Below are 6,050 nucleotides of genomic sequence, written 5' to 3'. Positions count from 1 at the left end.
GTTAAACTTCTGATTTCTACACACTGTATTAACACTGACAATAACACAACATAAAGAGTGAGACAGGTGAGATTTCTACCAGTGAGTTTAGCTAGAGTCAGGGACTGACTAGTCTCCTTCATCAGCTTATTTATATCAGTGTTCAAACTACTGGTGATGATAAAGAAGGATCACTGCTGCAGCTTATAATGTACTGCCCAAAAAAATTTGGGTGTTTTTTTTTTCCGTGTGCGCGCCATACCTGTATACAGTGTGGCATAATTGTGCTTTAAGTAAAACAGTTGTCTAATGGTAAAGTAAAGGCGAAATGAATTATGCAAAGGACAAATAATATGAAAACGAATAAGCAAGAATATGAAAATGGATTAAAAAATGCACATTTTAAATTGCATTTTGCAAATCAGCATCAGTCTTTCATTTGTCAAATTAATTAATTTAATTTAAATGGCTCATTTATAAGCATTTTCATTAATAAGGTTTATAAATAGTTTTATCAAACAGCTCATTTAAAAGCATTTTTTTCTTCTAGAAGCCGTCTGGAAGGTGATGTAGCCTACAGTAACCTAAGCGAAAAGCACATTAGATTGTGCACAAAAGAAATCCATGCAGTCAGCAGAGAAATCCTTATCCAAAGCAAAAGATTCCCACCAGGAATAAAAGAACAGACACCGAATTGGGCACTGGGTGGGCAATTTCTCTCTCTCTCTCTCTCTCTCTCTCTCTCTCTCTGCTGTCCTCTTCCCCCTTATGTCTAGCTTGACGGTGCAGCTGAGCTGATAAATGCCGACTTGTTCAACGAGCAACAGGTTAGCGGATGTGATAGATAACATCATTATCAGTACAGGGGGACACACTCTCAACAGTGCTGCTGCATCAACATGTTAGTTACATTCCAATTCATCAACTTTGGAGCGTTATTTACCCCCCCCTTCCCGACATCCTAGGTCAGCGATCCTCAAAGTCCGGACTCCGGTCCGCATCCGGACCCAGACGCCGTCCTATCCGGACCGAGCCCTATAACCTACAAATCACTGAATAGTGACATTTTCACGGAGCGTTTCTATTTTAACCGGCACAGGCTTTTCTAGCCTTTACGGTACTGGTTTATCTGTCAGGAAGCTCACAGACCAATGCATGCATTGTAAATCATCACACGTGATGCTACTCAGCCAATCAACAAGCGAATCGATTCTGCCTGCTGCTGCTGCGGGAGAGTTGACACGGACGGATAGGAGGAAAGGCGAGACTCTGAATGCGGAAATGCGAGAAAAGTAACTTCACATCGCGTGCTCAAAAGAAACGGGTAGACCGCGAAAACAAAGCTTTAGTTTGAATCCAGAGCAGACAGACTCATGTTCATTCATTGGTCTGACGAGCAGTTCAAAACCAGTATGTCTCATGAAGTGTGATGCGATCCTGACCAGCTGTCTATGGAAGCGCCACACATGAGCAAACACACACACACACACACACACACACACACACACACACACACACACTCAAATCCAGGGCACAGGCACACATTCACTGCCGAATGGCATGCGAAGTTTGCATTGCGAGTGATTGCGAGCGACTGATAGATAGATAGAAAGACAGACAGACAGGCAGGCAGGCACAGACAAACAGACAGAGTGGGAGCTCACTTCTATCAAGAGAAAAGGAAGTTTGTTGGCTGAGAGCCTGACTGATAAAATGTGAAATGGAGTTAAGAAAAGGGGGAACTTATTTTTCTAAAATGAAAGCACTTTATTTTAAGATGCACATTTTTCCAAAGCACTCTGTTGTGTTATTTCTAAATGCAGCCATTATTTTACTTGAAATGAGAAAAGAACGTATTTATTATTAGTGTAGGCTAGTTATTTATAATTAATCCAGTTAAATATGAAAACTGTAAATAAACATTGTTGTTTTTTATTTTGATTTAACAGTCAGTCATTGACTACATACAGACATTGTACCATTAGGCTACTGCAATCATTGAAGTAGCCTAAGTTCAATGGCACTGAATCATAACGCAAGCTCAATGTTCCGGACCTTCGCTTGAGGAAATTTTCTCTATCTGGACCTCTTTGAATTTTAATTGAGTGCCCCTGTCCTAGGTTGACATGCTTCGTCCCAATCGATTCCTTATTTTTTCTAAATTATTAGGCTACAGACCGCTTTATAGATCCACACTGTTACAGCAGGCAACATCAAACTTAAGTTAGTTAGTTAGTCTGTCAGTAAAAGGCTTGATGGATGAACAAATCAATCAAAAACACTTCACTACGTCCAACATAGGCTACAAGATTCGTTGCAATTTGCTATGCAAATTGCTGTTTCGTTCCACGCTGGTTCCGCGCTGCCAAATTCAGTTAAAAAATGTGCGAGTTTAAGATCGCCAAATGGCGGGCTATTCAGCATAAAACAATATAATACGAAAAAGTAGCACTGCTTGGTGGACGCCGAATTTAGTAGAAGACCCGGATAACTCGAACTGAATTGACTTACTTGAATATCCATGCAGTCTGTAGCCGGTGCGAGTGCAGCCGATGAGGTTAAATTATCCCAGTGTTTGCTTGTGAGCCTCTGTCCTCCGTGTGAACCACGCTGCCCTCTCTAAACTCCGCGTAATACAATGCAACGACTGTCTGGCTTGTGAGCTAACTTACTGCTTGATAATATAAAAGATAGGTTAATAGGAAAAGAGAAAGGGGAAAATATAGGTGCTACTGTCTGTAACTCTATCTATTAGCCTGTCAGGTCTTCATTTCCTGTATTTCCAATGGAGCGCTGCGGATTCAACACGATTTTCAGACGTAGGCTATTCAGCATTGGACAATACAGAATGTCAATCACTGTCAGCCATCTATCCAACCAACAACCAATTAGATTTCACCTGGTTTAACCAGGGTAAGGGCGTGCAAACCTCCAGCTCAATGTGATTGGTGGGAAAACACATCACTCTCACGTGTTTCTGTCAGGTTTCTGTGAATTGCAAGTGCTTTTCAACCAATCATATTTTTCATTAGATAAATGACCAAATAAATAAACACCCACAGGGCGAAGTTTTTTTATCTGATTTTATCAAATAGATGTGGTTAAGATTAGGGTTTTCTTAACCACGACCATACCCTAACACAGAATCAGAGTGGGGGGGGGGGGGGGGGTATATATATATATATATATATTTTTTTTTTTTTTCAATTATTAATATTATTATTTTCACATTTACTAATCATTAACCACTCTATTCAGGAATTGACCGACTAATCAGCAACTATCTAATGATTAACCAATATATTCACGAACAGACATGTATTAATCATTAAAGAAACAGTTAACTACTCTGAGTCTGGCCCCTCCAGTCCGCGGCTCCACACTGACGAAGACATGCTGTGGCATGTGTGTAGTGGCAGCTTTTGTTTTGGCTGCAACTCATCCGTCTCGGTCTCGCTGCTTTTGGGTGCGCGCACGTCACTTGAAAATCGGCTCACAGAATCGGCTATTTAGAGTGACCGGCGCAGATCACCGATCGAGGCCGATCACGTGGAAATCGGCCATTTCCGGTCACGTGCCGATCGATCGGTGCATCCCTAGTGCTTAGATAAGACCCCGGGTTCAGTCTGACCAGATCAGACCTTCCCACTGAGCTTATAGATTAGCTGCCGAGTGACCAACATGACCACTTCTCTCTCCACTACAACAACTTGTGTTTACGCAAACTAAAGCAACTTGGTTCAGGTTAGGGTTAGGGTTATAGGGTTAGGGTTATAGGGTTATAGGGTTATAGGGTTATAGGGTTAGGGTTATAGGGTTATAGGGTTAGGTTTATAGGGTTAGGGTTAGGGTTATAGGGTTATAGGGTTATAAGGTTAGGTTTATAGGGTTAGGGTTAGGGTTATAGGGTTAAAAACGAAAGTAAAAAACATGTTGGCACACTCGGGATTCGAACACGCGCTCTCTCCCTTGCAAGTTAAGGATGCTACACGAAAATCCCACCCCTTCACCCTCAGACTGTCATTATGTTCAAGACCGCTAGCGGTCGCCTCGACCGCAACGTCGATATGTGATGAGGGTAGCCCACTATCATCATGTGACTAAACACATGACTAGCGGTCGCAACGCCCCCCCCCCCAATGTTGATTTCTCGTGGGCACACTGGGTTCCTGACCGAACGGCAGTATTTACCGAGTCGGGAGTGGAACGGGTTGGTCTGTCCGCGGCCGCTTCCCCGACTCTCTGCACATTAAGTGCACTTTCACTCTTCCTCTGTGCTTGTCTGGCCTCTCTATCTCACCATATATCTGCCGGCGTCTATCATCGCCCGCCATCTCTCTCTCACATAAACGTCTCTTCTCTCTTCTCTTCTCCGCCCTCCTCTCCCTCCCTCCCTCTCTCCTCTGTCACGCTCCCTTTCCTCGCCTCTCCTCAAATCAACTGTCCCATATTTCTCTGAAATGCTCCGTCTGGTTGTTTGATACAGATGTATTGTGTTTGTCTCTATATCTGTCAGAGATCTGATCTCGCTGCTGACATGCAGGCAGATAGGGCCCAGAGATCTGATCTCGCTGCTGACATGCAGGCAGATGACATTAGAAAGGCCTTTAGGAGAGTGGCGTCCTGCTGGCTTTTTATCCACAGTCCCTCTCAGTGAAGCCAGCGAGCAGAGTGACACTAAAGCAGGGCTATTCAATTAGAATTCAGAGAGGTCCAGTTCGAGAACATTTCCTCAAGCAAAGGTCCGCGACATCGTAATGTCTAACCTGCGTTATGATCCAGTGCCATAGAAGTACTCTAATAGTGGTATGAATGTCTGTATGTAGTCGGCCACAAAGAACAACTCATTAATTTCAACAATTAATATGTTAATATTTTCAAGTAAAGTAAGGGCTGCATTTAAAAATGAAAAACACATATAGCAGAAAGCTTTTGAAAACGCATCTTAAAATAAAGGGCTTAAGAAAAAATTAACAAAAGTAGCAGCTTGAGCTTCCCTTGTTCTGTTTTTTGCAGTCTCAACCAAAACAATCTCAACAATATTTGAACAATTGAACAGCTTTACACCTCCTCTTCTGTTCTGAGAGCAGTTGACTTGCTGACTAGGAATATTCATATTTAGCCTGACTAGTTGATGACTAATTTCACAAAGAACACATCCTTGTTTCAACAGACTAGCTAACCAAGAATACACTCATATTTAACCAAACTACCTGTCTGAACTCATTCAAACTACACCAGGCAAGGTGACCAACAATTCAACCAGACTGCAGCCTGTGTGGGCAGTTAGTTGTACTGGGAAGGGCGGGGGGAGGGAGGGAGGGAAGGGGGGAGACACACACACACACACACACACACACACAGCCGCTTTTAATAAGTGTATCGCAGCAGATCAGACATACGGGCTTTGAACTGGCGGGGAGGATAAACATGAACAAATCTGTCCATTCTTTATTAAAAACTCGGGTTCTCTCCACTTTTCTCTTTTTAGGGCACGCCATACTTCTTGTGTCTCACCTATTTCTCCAACATGTCTCGGTTTTCTCTCCCCCGTGTGTGTGTGTGTGTGTGTGTGTGTGTGTGTGTGTGTGTGTGTGTGTGTGTGTGTGTGTGTGTGTATCGCTGCTCACTGACACCAGCTCTCTGACAAGCAGAGTGTGGAGCGCTGCCGCACGGAGGAATCTTGAATGGTCATTGGCCGAGTAATGTCACGTGAGACTCTAAACCAGTACCGTAAATGCTAGAATAGCCAAAAGCTGCGCCATTTAAAAATAGAAACACTTCAACATTGAAGAAGAATCTCAATATAATAACAGCTTATAGGTCTGGTGTCCGCATAGGACGGCGTCTCGGTCCGGATTCGGACCGCGGTCCGTCCGCCTATTAGTGACATATGCACTAAAGTGACACCCGTGCCTTTGGCCTCTGCGTGTGACTCACTGACCTTTGACCTCTGCGTGTTACTCACTGATGCTATTTGGTTGACTGACAGGGAAGACTTAAGAGTAAAAGTCTGAGCACTGTTGATTGAGGCTTAGGCTTGCAACGGGAGCTTTTGCAGTCCCACACTG

The sequence above is a fragment of the Poromitra crassiceps genome (assembly GCF_964638095.1).
Source record: "Poromitra crassiceps genome assembly, chromosome: 11".
NCBI lineage: Eukaryota > Metazoa > Chordata > Actinopteri > Beryciformes > Melamphaidae > Poromitra > Poromitra crassiceps.
The sequence above is the reverse complement of the archived record's forward strand: the minus strand, read 5'-3'. Positions refer to the sequence as shown.